Source organism: Dinoponera quadriceps, unplaced genomic scaffold (assembly GCF_001313825.1).
Source record: "Dinoponera quadriceps isolate SergipeBrazil2010 unplaced genomic scaffold, ASM131382v1 scaffold424, whole genome shotgun sequence".
In the NCBI taxonomy this organism is placed as follows: domain Eukaryota; kingdom Metazoa; phylum Arthropoda; class Insecta; order Hymenoptera; family Formicidae; genus Dinoponera; species Dinoponera quadriceps.
This window is the reverse complement of record NW_014554557.1, coordinates 1211024-1225688: the sequence shown is the minus strand read 5'-3', so window position 1 is coordinate 1225688 and position 14665 is coordinate 1211024. Positions and strand designations below refer to the sequence as shown.

The 14665-nt window shown below is 52.2% G+C and overlaps 1 protein-coding gene across 5 annotated transcripts in view; it reads left to right on the top strand.

Annotated features, from left to right (window-relative positions):
• Positions 1-14665, top strand: part of LOC106752032 — a 103759-nt gene that overhangs the window by 20750 nt on the left and 68344 nt on the right. The window contains exon 1 of one of the 5 annotated variants that reach the window (XM_014633396.1): positions 11918-12692. The exons of the other annotated variants lie outside the window; for them this stretch is intronic. The gene's annotated coding sequence lies outside the window, so the exon portion shown is untranslated. Of the gene's footprint in view, positions 1-11917; positions 12693-14665 lie in introns of those variants that run through there. 5 annotated transcript variants of the gene reach the window in all.

Here is a 14665-nt window from a genome sequence, read left to right as displayed (position 1 = left end):
AAAGGACCCCTGGCCTAGATCGCGGCCTTGATTATGCTTGTTATATGCAGCCCGACCTGAGTAAGGAACGCTCGCACGGTCGGGGTGCGCGAGAATAGAAAGATTTCCCGAATCTCCGAGTCTCCGGACAAAGTTGACTCGCGATTTCTAATTGCCACTAATTGCACAGGCGCGTGTGTATTCCGCATGAGCGGAAGATACACCGTTCCGCGAAGGCGAAGATTCCATCATAAATCCGCGATTATACGGCGCCGTGAGAGACCGCGAGCGCTCCAATTATTAATAAACGACCTCGACTTCGGTATAATTAACTAAAGCTTAATTCGGTCATGCTTCCGCGCCTGTTTGAGGTATTTCAGACTGGCTGCAGGATGTCCCGGTAACAGCAACCTTTAATAATTGTAATGACGGATTCCACCGACGATTCGCGGAGGAGCCGATGTTCAATTAAACTTAAAGAAAATGTCAAAGAGCGCCGGCGGCGAATCGATCGAAAACTCATCGCCCGGTCGAATTCCCAGAATGCGCGAGCGAGACTTCGCGAAGACTTTTAGATCCGGATTTTAATTACCGCGACGCTCAATGTTGAATAATTAACCATCACGCCGAGCCGTTCGATCTCCCCGCGATCTTCTTCGCGTCGAGAAAGGCGGTCGCGAATACAAAGAACTCGACTTCGAACCGAAGTTGCGGGCTTCTGGGACACACAGCCCCGGTATTATTCCACGTGGAATTCCGCGTGAAAGTTCTACTCGCCGGAATCTCTGGTGTGTGTGTGCGTGCGTGTGCTGCCGGGTCGCGCGAATGAAAAAAGATTGATACTTCGTAGCACTTCGGGGGAGAGGGGGTGGGGAAGAGTAACGATTCTACGGCGTAAAACGGAAAGAAGTCCCTCCTCCGCTGTCGTACATAGCCGAGCTAAGTTGCGCGGTGCCGTCAGATTATCGATCGGCGCGAAGCTTTTTTCCCGATTCGCTATATCTAGCCGGCCTGGAAATTTACCCGATCCGCAGGAACGGCTTTGGTATCCTTCCAGCGCTCCGACGCGAACGATGGAATCATCGGCGATCGACGATACAAAATACCACCGGGGTTTCCGCGATTTCGCGATGAGTAAGACCTGCCTGCGCGGTAGTTCGCTAGAACGATACGATTAACTCGGTTAATTACGGCCTTTTCCGGCCGGGGAAGTGGAATTTCTCGGTCGTGAAACCGCGACGCTCGGCGACGGAAAGCGCGGAAAAGCTGGCAGGTCGAAAATAAAGCAACATTAATATTTGAGATTCTCGAACGGTGCTGAATTGAGTTTGTCTGAATTAGGGGCGAGGAGGGAGGGGATTATAAATCACTTTACGGAATCCCGTTCACTTTGGATTCGGATTGTTTCCAGGTTAGATCGCGGTTATCTCGAAGGTAGACGGTTTCCTTTCATTCGCGCGTCTTCTCTCTACCGCGAGTATGTTCGGAGATGAAATTTATTTTCGAGGAAGAACACCGTCTTTGTGACATTACGACCGAATGTAAAACCGTGCCGAAATAACGAAGGGTTACCTCAAACATTCTCGCCCTCCATTTTACCTCAAAAGTGGGTCACGACGATCGTGACCGTCCGCAATTAGTTGCTTAATATAAAAAATAGATTTTACCCGATTTACGCTCTACTTACCTGCGCGGTTTTACTTTTACGCGACCGAGAATCCTCCGAATGAGCGGAATATAATCGGTCATCTCGCGAGTCCCCGCGAAACTTTCGGCGATTTCACGAGATGGATTCGTTCGCGCTTATGGTTGCCATCGCAGTTATAGCCAATCTGCTGCCCCGGAAGTCGACAAGATGGAATCTCGAAAATAAGAAGGAAGTCTTTCAATTATTACATCAGCGAAATCCGCCATTCATCTTCTAGCAAAATCCACATTTCTACACGGTTGCTTCCTTACTTTAAAACTATATTCTGCGTCACTTACGGCGTTCTCTAATAATGCGCTTTGCTCTGAGTTCGTCATTTATCGGCTACATGTTTCGCCGCCGCAGCTGAGAACGCATTAGTTGATTGAAACGAAACTCTTGTTTCGGCTTGTTACGTCCAAACAAATGCTTCGGCTGTGAGAATTGGCCTGTCCGAGCGAAAGGATTGGTTCTCTGAAATGCAAATGAAGAAGGTTCTCACAATCACAATATTTACCTGCCCACGTCCAAACGAGAATTTTGCTTCAGTCAAGTAAATGGGTTTCTCAGTGTGATCCGGAGATTTCTTTGTCTTTTGTCCAGAAATGTTCCCTCCCGCCCGGGGACTCCGAGCGAGAAAAACCAGAGAGGTGTTGGCAATCCTGTTTCTTTCAGAATGACTCGATAGATTTGGAAAAGCAACGGGGCCTCTGCAGAAGCGAGTAATGGGTCAAACGCACGTACGATAGCGCGCGGTGGCTCCGATTGAAAATTCATTCCCGCGCGTGGCACGTGCAATCCTCCGAATCGGCGCGAGCACCTGTCGATCCCTCGGCCCGCTTTCGGCGAAACGCTCTTTCAAATGGATCGCGCGATTCAATTTAGCGCGAGCGACGCCGAAGTGCCGCCGCCCCGCGATCCACCAAGCGCCTACCGGGATGTGTACGTACGCGCGCATTGGCGTGAATAACGTGCGGATATCCCCCCTCCCGTCGCGGATAAGCCCCTCTCGAGGCATCTTTTCGCGGTCTATCGCAAAAACGACGTCGAAGTAAATTAACCTATTCTTGAGCGACCGTCGCGGTGAGTTGCGACAGGATACGTGCGCGCGCGCGCGCGCTTAAAGAAATAGAACGTGACATAAGATCCGTCACTGACTCAATACGTAGTCATGAGTACATGACGGTGAATTCGAGATTCCTTTTTTCGTTCCCTCCTCCCCTCTTTCCCCTCCCTTCCAACGTTTTCTCTCTGTTCATCAATTTGCTCGCGCTAAGTTTTCCCTTTGCTTCTCGTCCGAAGTTTCTTCCCTTGTTCTGTGCTTTTCTCCTCTCTTTATTTCGCGCTAATACTTCTGCTGCTTTTACTTTCCCCTCGTCGGCGTATCCTTCCGTGAGATGTAAGCTGCGTGTAACCTTTGGCTACGCCACTGCGCGCGCGCGCACACACACGCGCGTCCGATCTGTGTCGAGCGCGCGCGCGCTCCATCTCGAAAATATATCGCGTAAGCGTTTTAATTAAGGCACATGATGCCGGGGCCGATATAGATATTCCCGGGTATCGACTGCGCGTCCCGAGAGCTGTCCATTAAAATATTCAGGATCTGCACTTTTTGGCGATCGCGGGAGCCCCCCGCCGTCTCCCTTCGCTGTCGAAAAATCAATTTCGCCGGTTGTGACGTCAGCGCATCGAACGAGGATTCGAGGGGATGCGTCGTCGTCGTCCGTCCGTCCGTTCGTTCGTTCGTTCATACGTATGTTCATTCGTCGCTTCTATGTCGTCCCGAAACTTCGGGATGTAAATTTATCCCGCGGGGGGTGTCGCACGGTCAAAACGGGGGCGACGATGTCGCCGACGGCGGACATATTTTTGCGAGGTGATCCGGAGAGACCGTGTGCGTTTTTCGTTCTTAGACAACGTTCGGGATCAACCGCGGTTTGCCGCTGAATAATTCATTCGCTGCAACATTTTAATGCAAATTTCTCAACTAAAGCGGATACTTTCCGCGAAGGAAGAGTAATAATACGAGGCAAATCGCAGTAGATGATCCCTCGCGAACGAAGCGGCCGAAAATGGAGAGTGAAATTTGATTTTTTTATCTCGAGACTGCAACGAGATCGATTTACGTCCCGATTTTACAGAGACACGTATCGTATCGTCTCGCCGTTGTATTATTTATGGATGGCCTGTGGAGTACTTGACAATGATTTCAGTTGGCGGCGAGTCTCGCGCTAATGCAACACAAAATATCGTTCTGTCGTGACGCGGTCTCAGTTCGAAACGCGTGCATTGATGACACCAGGCCGCCGGTATCAGGAATTGATATTTCTTCTGTGCTCGATCGCATTCGTCCTCCGTAACCGGTAACCGTGCAGTCATTCTCTTACCTCGCGTATCGCCGATGTTACATTTTGTATTTCTTGTTTTGCTCTCCGTTGTTATCGTTCGTGTCTCGCCGGTCACACATGCCGATCCTATGGAACTCCTTCGCGTAGGTTGCAAATCGGCCGGCTGTGTGAGCGAAACTTCTCTCGTTTAACGTCGACTCGGCCGCGACGATATAGAAAGCCCGTAAGATTTATGTAAAAGCGCAACGTCTACGTCAGCTTTTGCGAGGCGATAATTTTCCCTCCTCCCCGTCCTGCGTCGCGGAACGCAGCTGAGAAATGCGGTCGCCCCTATCGCTGTTTCCGCGTTATTTATGCCGTAAAGAGCCGCACGAACGATTCGCCGTCTTTTTGGGAAATATCAGGAGGGGCCGCGGGGGGGGAGGGACGGTTGGGCGCGATTAAAAATAATTTTATTCCCGTAATTTTCCCAGGCGCGCGGTATCTCCCCGGAACGAGCGGCTCGTAAAGTTCCGCCGTGGCTATCAAACCCGATTCCACCGTGGCTTCGTGTATTAATTTTTCTTGAAATCGAACATTATTGTGTACGATCCGTTCGCCGAAGCACTATATATTAATCACCTACCTAAATATATTGTATCAATTTAACCGCTCTCTCCGTGCGCGTTCTGCTTTTAACGTGTAAAATTTATAGCTGAGAGATACGCCCGGCGTTGTTTATTTTTGCTGTGTACATTACGCGTAATTAAAACACTCGCCGGAAGTTACGTGCCGAAAGAAACGCCGCGTCCGTGCCGGGCTCGTGTTTACAACGCGCATTGCCTCGCCGGACACGCGTGCGATCAATGGCGCAAATTAATATCGCAAATTTAAAACGACGACGTTAAATGAAAAAGCGACGAGCCTTTCGCCCCTTCCCCCTCGACCCCTCGGCACCAAACCTAATATCATAAAGCCGTTTGATAAAGTAGCCGCAAGCCGGGCGCCCGCTTTATCGCGAGTACATGTCCGCTCGCTCGATGTGTGTCGGACGTGGTGCGCGCGTTTCTACGAGTATCGCGATTACGCGTACGCCACCGCTCGTACTTGGCTAATAACGCGCGGACACGTGAGCGTTCGAACGTTAATTAATTCGCGCGGCGAAAGTACGCGAGATACGGATTCGTCACGCTCTTTATCGAGCCGCGCGATCGACTCGCTCGAAAATGCAAAGACGCTCGTCGGCGACGGCGCGTCTGTAAAATTAATGAACCGGAGGATGTGTGTAAGGTGAGCGCGCGGAGCAGCCGCGATCGAAGGTTGGCCAAGGCGAATTTTGCACGAGGCCAATTTGATTCCGCACCGATAATACTGGTATATCCTCATTACTATTTCAACAATGTTAACTATGTATGAGGTGGAAGTACACGTTGAAATAAAAACTCGGCGTAATTACGAGGGACATTTGCGAGGTACGTAACCTCGAATTTGAAGGTACTACCGCAGGTATTCCTCCCAATTCGCCCGCCGTCGTCTAGACGGATAATGCGAATCCGGTCTAATTCATCGAGTCAAGGTCTGTTCCTTATCGATGAATATTTTAAACGCGACTAGTCGCGATCCGTGGACCGTCGTCGTAATCTCTCTCCGCGAAAAGCAGCGCGTCCGACACGGCGCTACTTCTGTTAACTATGTATCGCCGAAGTTGGAGGTACACGTTGATATAAAAATCCTACGTGATTAAGAAGGACATTTCAAGGTACGTAACTCGAATTTGGAGATACTGTGCGATAATACCTCGAAATTCGAAACGTCCCTCGCAAAAGTAGAATTTTTATTCCAACGTATACCGCCAACTTTTGCCATACATGGTTAATAGTGTTTAAATAGTGAGGATATACCATCATCACGCGGAATCAAATTGACCTCGTGCAAAATTCACCTCGGCCAGCCTTCGATCGTGCGCCTCACACACACTGGAAGAAAAATATTTGGCATTTTTAACCATAATCATCATGATGAAAGAATTATAGTCAGGAAAGTCCATTTTCTGATAAGTGTTGATAATAATAACCTTGTATGCATGTTACTGCTATTTTTGGCTATTTGTGGTTAAAACTAGAAAAAGGTTATAGTTGGGACTGAAAGTAACTATATAATTTCTCTCAGTGCGCACCCTCCGATTCATTAATTTTACAGACGGTGCCGTAGCCAACGAGCGTCTTTGCATTTTCAAGCGAGTTGATCACTCGGCTCGATAAAGACCGTGGCGAATCCGTCTAGACTAGAGGAATGGTGTGAATCAAGTCTTATGCGTCGTACGAGAATAGAATTGTCGCCGGCTTGGAAGAAAATTTCATCATTGAACGTTCGACGACGAGAACACGTTTTGTTAACACGATGAGTGCCGCGTCAGTTTCGCGCGATTTTCTATTCACGCCGCGTAATCCACGATTATGCATTTACTAGATATTTTTATAGAATGTATCTTATAATATTCATAAGACTGCAGAAAAATCGTTATTATATTAAGAAAGAGGTAACGTGAAACATACGTCACGCAGCCCGAGTGAAAAGTCCACCGATGGCTCACGCCGGCGCTCAACGGTGTTAAACTTCTTGCGTTATCCTCCCGCAACAACACGCAACTTTCGTCCAATGAGCAGCCGGCGTCTCCTCCGTGTGTTATTCCACCAAGGGCGCCGAAGTCTCTTAATTCGAAGCCGCTTCTCCCGGCAACCTAAAATAACGCGGAGGGGTCGCGATCGCAAGAAGCAGAGAGGCACGGGAGGGAGGACTCCGTCGGCGGTACAAGGGACGTGCAGAGGACGGACGGCGAGGTGAAGCGGGGAGAATGACAAAGGGGTGGCGCGCGCGCGCCCGAAGCGGAGAAAGATAGGGTGTCTCGACGTAGGAAGAGGAGGCAGACTGGTGGTGGAAAGCACCGACGGGAGAGGCGGTCGTGTGGTAGTGGTGGCACGAGCGCCGGTGGTGGGAAGGGGTGGAAAGGGATTGTTTGAGAGCATCGACGAGCAGACGGGGCCACTTGCCTCTGCACGACACCCCTTTACACGCCTACCCGCTCTTTCTCCATCTCCCTCTCTCGTCCACCCTCTCCTCCGCTTGTCTTTCTCCCGTCTCTGACGTCACTAGGCGGTACATACTTTTAAACGAATAATGCGAATTGATTTCGCGATTGTCGTCGGTCGGCCCGACTCGCCGATACACTCCGCTCTTCCTCTCTCTCTCTCTCTCTTTCTCTTTACCGCCTCCCCGTCTATTTTTTTTTTCTTTTATCATTCGTACGAACGCGAGACCACCCTGGACGTTGATACGTATCGAGCGATTCTTTCCGAGGTGCCTTCGTGTAGGAACGAAACCCGGAGACAGCGGGAATTAGCGATACGGTATTTATTAAAACCCGGAATCGATTGCCGAGGTTACGTGGCGCGTTGCACCGTCGGGTTAGGACTTAAGATTGCAACCGGGGAATAATAATTGATCCGGACAGTAACGAGTCGATATCGCCGGAGGTCTTAACTTCGAGTTTAAACTCGACGCTCGTTACACAAAATACATGCGGAAGTTAAGTTAACGCTAATGCACTTCCACGCGTACGACAGTTACGCGTCGATAAGATAAACATGCGCAACGAGCGCGTGGTATGCCAACGGCAGAACGAAAGGAAAGCACAGGCGCGTTTTACAGCTCTATCGTTGCTTCTACAAAGCAACTCCCGATTATACCGTCCTAAGGTTAAATTTAGTCCTTTTTTTCTCTTTTCCCCGCCCTCTCCGCCCCTCCTACCTCTCTCTTTCTCCCATCTCGATGACATCGCGGTCTCCGCATTTCATTCCGCTTTACCGCGGATATTATACGCCGTCGATGACTGTTGTCAGTTACACGCGCCGCTAATTAAAAACGATATAAATCGTCGGACAGGCAAAAGTAAAGCGTCACGGTGATAACATTGTGCTCGGCCGAAAGCAATTAAATCGCCGCGTACAACTACTCTACTCTACCGTGACTCTCTCTCTCTCTCTCTCTCTTCTCTCTCTCTTCGTGTACCTGTACGAGCGCGCGCGGCCAAGCATTTGCGCGGCTCAGCGCGCGCCAGAAAAACCATTCATCGCGCGAGCGAGCTCTTTTGGATACGCGATACGCCGGAAGGGCAGAGAACGACATGATTCATTTTCCTCTTTTTCCACCTGCCCTGCTGCACCACCGCCCGTCCACCCTCTCCGTGGCGGCCGCGCTCTCTTTTCCCAACGGGCCGAACGCGCCGAGCGACGCGCGTGTCGCGCGCGATCGCGCGCCCCCGCGCGATTTACACACCGCGCGAGCGAGCGTGGGAAGCGGCGCGTTGCATAATCGGGCTGTGCGTTAATTCGTCGCGTGCGCCGGGTGCCACGTGTGGAACTGTACTTTCGCGCAGAGGCTTCGGACCCCGGCTCGACCTCTCCGGGCTTCCGTTCACGACGTGAGAACGGGGGAATTCGAATGAAAATGTCGCGAGTTCACGTGCACCACCGAGGACGGAAATTTTATTTCGGCGAATGTCCTTCCTCTTTCGTTATGTTTTTTTTTTTTTTTTCTTAGACGGATCGCAGTTAAACATGCGGAGGGCACACGAGCGAGTAGACGGTGAACGTTGAGATTACTCCGTTAGAACCCGATCGAGAATTACTTCGAACGATCTCGGGGACTCGCGTCGGTGCGTACACGCGACACCGGTGACGCAATTGTGCAGTCTAAGCGTTACGCGAGATCCCCACCGCCTTCTCTTGTTCGTTGGAAATGTATCGTGTTATAGTTATACACACACACGCGCGCGCGCGCGTATTTCCCGTTTCGCTCGTCGAGTAAGTGTTTCGTCACTGCGAGCCGCCAAGGGGAAAAGCAGTCCCTGTTCTCGCGATGCAAAATTAATTCGACCCGAAATCTCTCGCTTCTCGTCGTGAGAATGAGGATCATATCTTTTAAAAATTAAATTTCGGATGTAAATTGAAGATTCTGTATTCATGAAGTTACATTCCTCTTTGGCGCGCATTTCGCACAAGGAATTCTTTCTCTCTCTGTAACGACGAGTGTGAGTGGAAAAAGTTATCTCACGTTAGGACACACACGCGCGCGCACACACACACGTCGCGGTTATATTCCGTTTTCATATAATTTAAAAATACGACCGCTTTCTCTCTCTCTCTCGGGTTACGCGTTCTGAGAGGAGGCGGAGGAGGGAGGGGCCGATAACGTCGTTATTCGTCTTTCCTTCATTCGGGTGGGCGATGCCGCCCAGCGCGGATGGGTTAAATAGATTAATCGCTTATGACGCATCGATCGAGCGCGGCTCTAGCGCGCGCATGTCCCCGCTCCTTTTCCTACTCGGGAAATTGCTATCGCTCTTTGAGAATTAAACTTGGCCTCGGCCTGCCGCGACGTCGAAGTGGGGACGAACGGCAGGAAGGTGGATTCATAAACGAGACGATGCTCGTTACTTGAAGAGGGAACAGAAGAGTAATACAGGCTGTTTCACGCGGCGGTCTGCCCGCACCACGGTGTCGGGTCTTTCCCCCTTTCGCGGAAATTTATCGGCGGTTTTAATCGCGGCAGCACCTGCCATCGACGGTTAAGGAATTCCGGCGAATTTGACTCGAATTCGCCCGTAAATTGAACGTCGTAAATTCGGCTTCCGGTAAATTACAAACGCGAACGGGCGAGCGCGCGAGTAAGCCGACGTAACGCGTAAAAGCCTACTTCGGATACGACTTTCCCGTGCTCACAGCGAGCCCCACAAATTACAGAACTCCATATCTGCCTACCCGTATCCCCGCGAGCCCTTCGAAATAGATTTCGCGCGCAGACTCCTCGGCGGGTGTCTTAATATCGTGCACGAGGAAGAACCGCATTCCCGAAAGAGCGCTTTCCCAAGGCTTGACCCGAATCTAATGGAACACCCCGTACATCTCCGGCGGCCGGGCTCGATCAACGAGAATGCAGAAGAAAACGGTCGATATAATACATCCTCTCCGGCTTTAATAAATCTCCCCTACGCCCTCCTCCTCCTCTGCCCCTCCTTGCCTCTCGCCTCTCCTGCCCCCTCTCGGCTCTCGGGTATTTTACTCTCGACGATTCCCCGAGACCGAGGCGTACGCGTTGAAAAAGCGATCGACGAATCGCGCCGCGGCCGTAAAAAGAGGGCTCGTCCTACTTCGTAATCAAAATTCCTTTCTGTAAGGCGATAAGATAACGCGCGTTTGGTACACGGTCCAAGCGACGGAGAAGACGGCGTCACTTTATCACGAGCCACGGGGAACAAGCGATCGCGGCGCTTCGCCGAACGCCACGTCACACCTAAATATCGTTCGCGCGTTTCGAATTAGCGCTGTTGTGTTTGCGTTGCTCCGCCGGCGTTGGGTGCGAAATTCTTCGCTCGATGTAACCCTACGCGACCGTTCGCGCGCCCGAGTCGCCTGTTTTGCATTTAATTTCTCCGCCCCCCCCCCCCTTCTCCCGTGGAAGCCTGAGCACAAGCCCATCGCGTTTTAAGCGGAACCACAGTGCGGATATCTATAGATTTAGCCGCGTGATACCGCCGAGATTCTGGGTATTGTGGATTTTGCGGCGCAGAAACGCTCCAGGTGCATAATAATGAGGTAAAAGGTAATTTAAAAGGGAAATATTCAGGATACATTAAACCAGGTAGCCGAAAGGAAAGGCCGTGCTGAAAAGACAGCATTATTCGTACCTTTCAATAATGGCGCCGCTCGCCGGTTTCGAAATTAGTATTTTTCACGAGGTTCGTGGAAATTCCTGAATGATATCGGGGCCCCGCTATCGCCATTGATACACGGGATTCATTTTTAATGTTAATAACGGGGGGGAGGGGAGACTAGATTTTATCTTTTAGGAATATCGGAGAGAGAAGATACCGCGCGCGATGTCACCGACGATACACCCGGTATCGGTGTATATGTATCGGTTCATTGGTGGCGATAAAAAGAGGCGGCGAACGAAATCGATGGCCGCGCGATGACCGAGAATGGTCGATGCAACCACGATCATCACTTCCTCCTCGTGGGGCTTCGATTTGGTGACGATCGCACGGAGACGAACACCGTGGCGACGTCGAAACACAATCCGGCCGAGCGCGCGAATCCTGCAGTGGCTTCCTCCGCCGGCTCGCTCTCTCTCTCTCTCGCGAGCTTCCGCCGGGAGAACGGCGCGGAAGTAACGCGAATTGACCCTTCGAGAGGGACGCGAGAGAGCGCGGCGACGGGCGATTTTCGCGAGTCTTCTCCTCGAATTGCAACGCGACGGCGGCGTGGTTCGCACGGGAAAACTCGAGTGTTTCCTTGGCGGCGGCGCGATTCCGCATTCTCCGAACTTTCTTTTTTTATTGCGCGCTTTCGAAAAGACCTCGCGCGGATTCTTAATCCTTTATGCTCTCGTCACTTTTCCACGCGGCAAAGGATTCAAGGCGCGTTCGATTTGAGATACACGCTCTTGCGGAGGAAGAAGGAACCGTTAATCGCGCGCGTTTATCATTCGCCTTTTTTCTTTTTTTTTTTTTTCAAGGAGAGGACTATAGACTTTGTTATGTAAAAGCGCGATAATACTCGCGACAAGATCCTCCGTCGTTGTAACGGGACGTCGGCGGCGACGACGACGAGAGCGCGCGGCGAGCCTTCGACCGTTGAATGGTTTTAACGGCTCGGAATTGCGCTCGTAAAGATCAGGGAATGCACTGACAGCGACAGCGAGCGAGAGATTATGAAGATTGGCGTGCATTATACGTACGCGAGTACGTAATCGAGCGAGCGAGCGAGCGACGAACTCCATGTAGCGTTTTCCCTCGATTAATCTCACCTCTGATCCGATCGCGCCGCGTGTGACGCGATTAATCATTTTCCCTCGCAATCTCGCCGACTCTCAATTACAGTCTGCCGTGTGTGTACGCGACACGCGGTGACGCATTACATCGACGTCAGTCGAGTCGCGTCGGTGGTAAATCGACAATTACGCGACCCGCCGAGGGACTTCGCCCCGTCTTTTCTATTCCTCGTTGTCGTCGTCGTCGTCGTCGCTGTCTCGAAAGGAAGCATCGATCCGTTCCGTCGACCTCTCCCTTACCCCCTCGAAAAAAAGCCGAGACGCAAAGAATCGAAGGAAAAAAGAGGACGGAAAAAGCGCGTTCGCGCTCGGTAGGGGCGGTAGTGAAGGGAGAGGGGCGAAGGGGGGGGGGGAGAGAGAGCGAGTCAGCGCAAGATGGATTTCCTCCAAGTTCGAGCGGGCCTTAACTCGCGAAAAATGTCAAAGCGAGTAGAAGAATAGGCCGTGGGCAAGGGTGAGAGGAGTGGGGTGAGCGCGCGGGGTTAGAGAGGGGATATTTCGCGGGGTACTCGGCGGGTAGGTGAAAGAGAAAAAGAGAGACGAAAAGGGTGCGTGTTCGCGCGAGCGTTGTACGTGTGCGTGGTCGTCCGTTCGACCGCGTGTGTAAGTGTATCTACGTATTTAAGATCCGAAGAGACGTCGAGGGGTGGAGGGGGAAGGAGCATAAGCGGGTAGCGGCGAGAGGGAAGAAGAAGCGAGGAGGGATTCCGAAGGGGGGCCGCTCGGTTGGAATCGCATGACGGAGAGGGCACGTCGGACCGTTGGAGGGGATGATTGTCAAAACAGGGCTGCAAGACGCTACGAAAAATGTTCGTATTTATGGCACTATTTCCGCCGCTTCGAGCCCTTCCGCTGGCTTCCTCGGTTCCCTCTCCGCCCGCGCGCGAATCGCACTCCCGTGCCCCCTTCCTTCCCCTGTCTCCTCGCCCAGATCTTCTTCTCTACCTCCCTACCGCCGTCGTTTCGCGGAGCGCGCGTCGTTCTTACTTCCTCTCCTCGTTGCCCTCCTCCTCCGCCACCTCCTCCTCCGTCGTCGTCGTCCTCCTCCTCCTCCGCCGCCCCTCGCGTCCTCCTTCGTCACCCCCACTCGATCACCCCACTCCGCGTCCGGTCGGGGGCCCCACCACCGATGGGTGCGCACAGCGGGGCGATTGCCCCCACCGCCGCGGGCACTACTTTAATGTTACATTAATAAAAAGCAACAATCAATATCTTCCCCGTAAAAAATTTTNCGCCCCTCACCCCGCCCTCTCGCCGGCTCTCCCCGCGGCCACCCACGGCCCCCTCTCCTCCGTCGCGCCTTCTCCCGCGCCTCTCCGCCCTCTTGAGGAAAACGCCGAGCCGCCGCGGACTGCGCGGATCGGAGGTCCTCAGTATCGTGCCTAGGCTCTACGCGTACCCCGTGCTCTTTCACTCCGTGTGCTCTGTTGAGCGAGCCGCCGTTAGAAAGATACCGCGTCGTGCCGCGCGCAGCGCAGCGCCCGCGCCGCGCCCCACCATCCCGCAGTGCGCAGGGCGCGCTGCCAACGAGGGAGAGGTGCCCTTCGCTGTCCAATTACACGCGCCCTTTCCTCGCGATCTCCTCGTATCTCGCGTTCCTATCCGCGCCGACTTTCGTTTTCTTTCCTCCTCCTCCTCTCCTCTACCTTACTTTTCTCTCTCTCTCTCTCTCTCTCTTTCTCTTTTTATCATCTCGTCTTTGTTTTCGCCCGTGGAACCGGCTGCTATCGCAGCACCTTACCTCCCGACCTTGCGACATCGGGATTTCGAAAGCTGAACTTTGGATTTTCTATTAAGCCGGTGTCGCAAAGTTGCTGTGGATTAGATTGATCGGTTTCACACAATGATCATTTCTGTCGTTCGTGCGGAACTCGGCGTCGCGGTGTAAGGTAATTAACTCGCTCTCTCCTTCTCTCTCTGTCATTCGTTCGATTTGATTCGCTCGGTCCCTCTCATACGCTTCTGCTCCCGATAACTTTATCTTATCGCGTCCTTTATGCTTTATTTTAATTGTATATTGCTTCCTGTTACATGGGAGACGCTCTTTCCGAAACGCAATAAACTCGCGTCCTGTGTGTCCTCCGTCTTCTCTGGCGTGTTCTTTACTCCTCTACTCTGTCGCGTACGTACACACACGCACGCATTATACCATCCGCTGAAAGTGCGCCGCACTCGCGCGCTGCGCTTGGGAAAATGCGCTTTCTGGCCCTCTCCTCCTCACTCTTCCGCCGGCTCGGATCTCTCACGTACTCGCGCCGGGCTTAAGTTCAGAGGAAATACGTAACGGGGACGAGGGCATGAATAGGAGGCATTATTAGCCGGCCGCTCGCTTTCGAGTATATCGATGCCCCGACCGGCGAGAACTCGCGGAGTCTCCCGTTTCTTCCCCGTGGATTTATCGCGCGTCGCTCCTCCTCGCTTCTCGTACGGGAGATTCAAAGCTGAGACACCGCGCTTTTCATCACGTCGTGGAAGCTCCGCCACGGTGAAAGTTTCATCGCGCGCTTCGCTCGTGCCGATATCGATCTCGCCACGAAGACACGAGATCGAAGTCGCGGAGTCGGTGTGCTGGTTGCAGAGGCTCCCTCCGTAAAACGGTGCTTACAGCATACAGGAAGACTCAGAGCGCAACGTCCGCCTCTGAATATTTTCCGAACGCGAAATTATATTCGCCGTGCCGGCTGTATTGAGTTACACGTAGGATGTCCTTTTTTCTCTGTTTTCACGCACAACGTTCCCCAAATTTGTCACCGAGACCGCGGGAAGAAAGATTTTTTTTTTT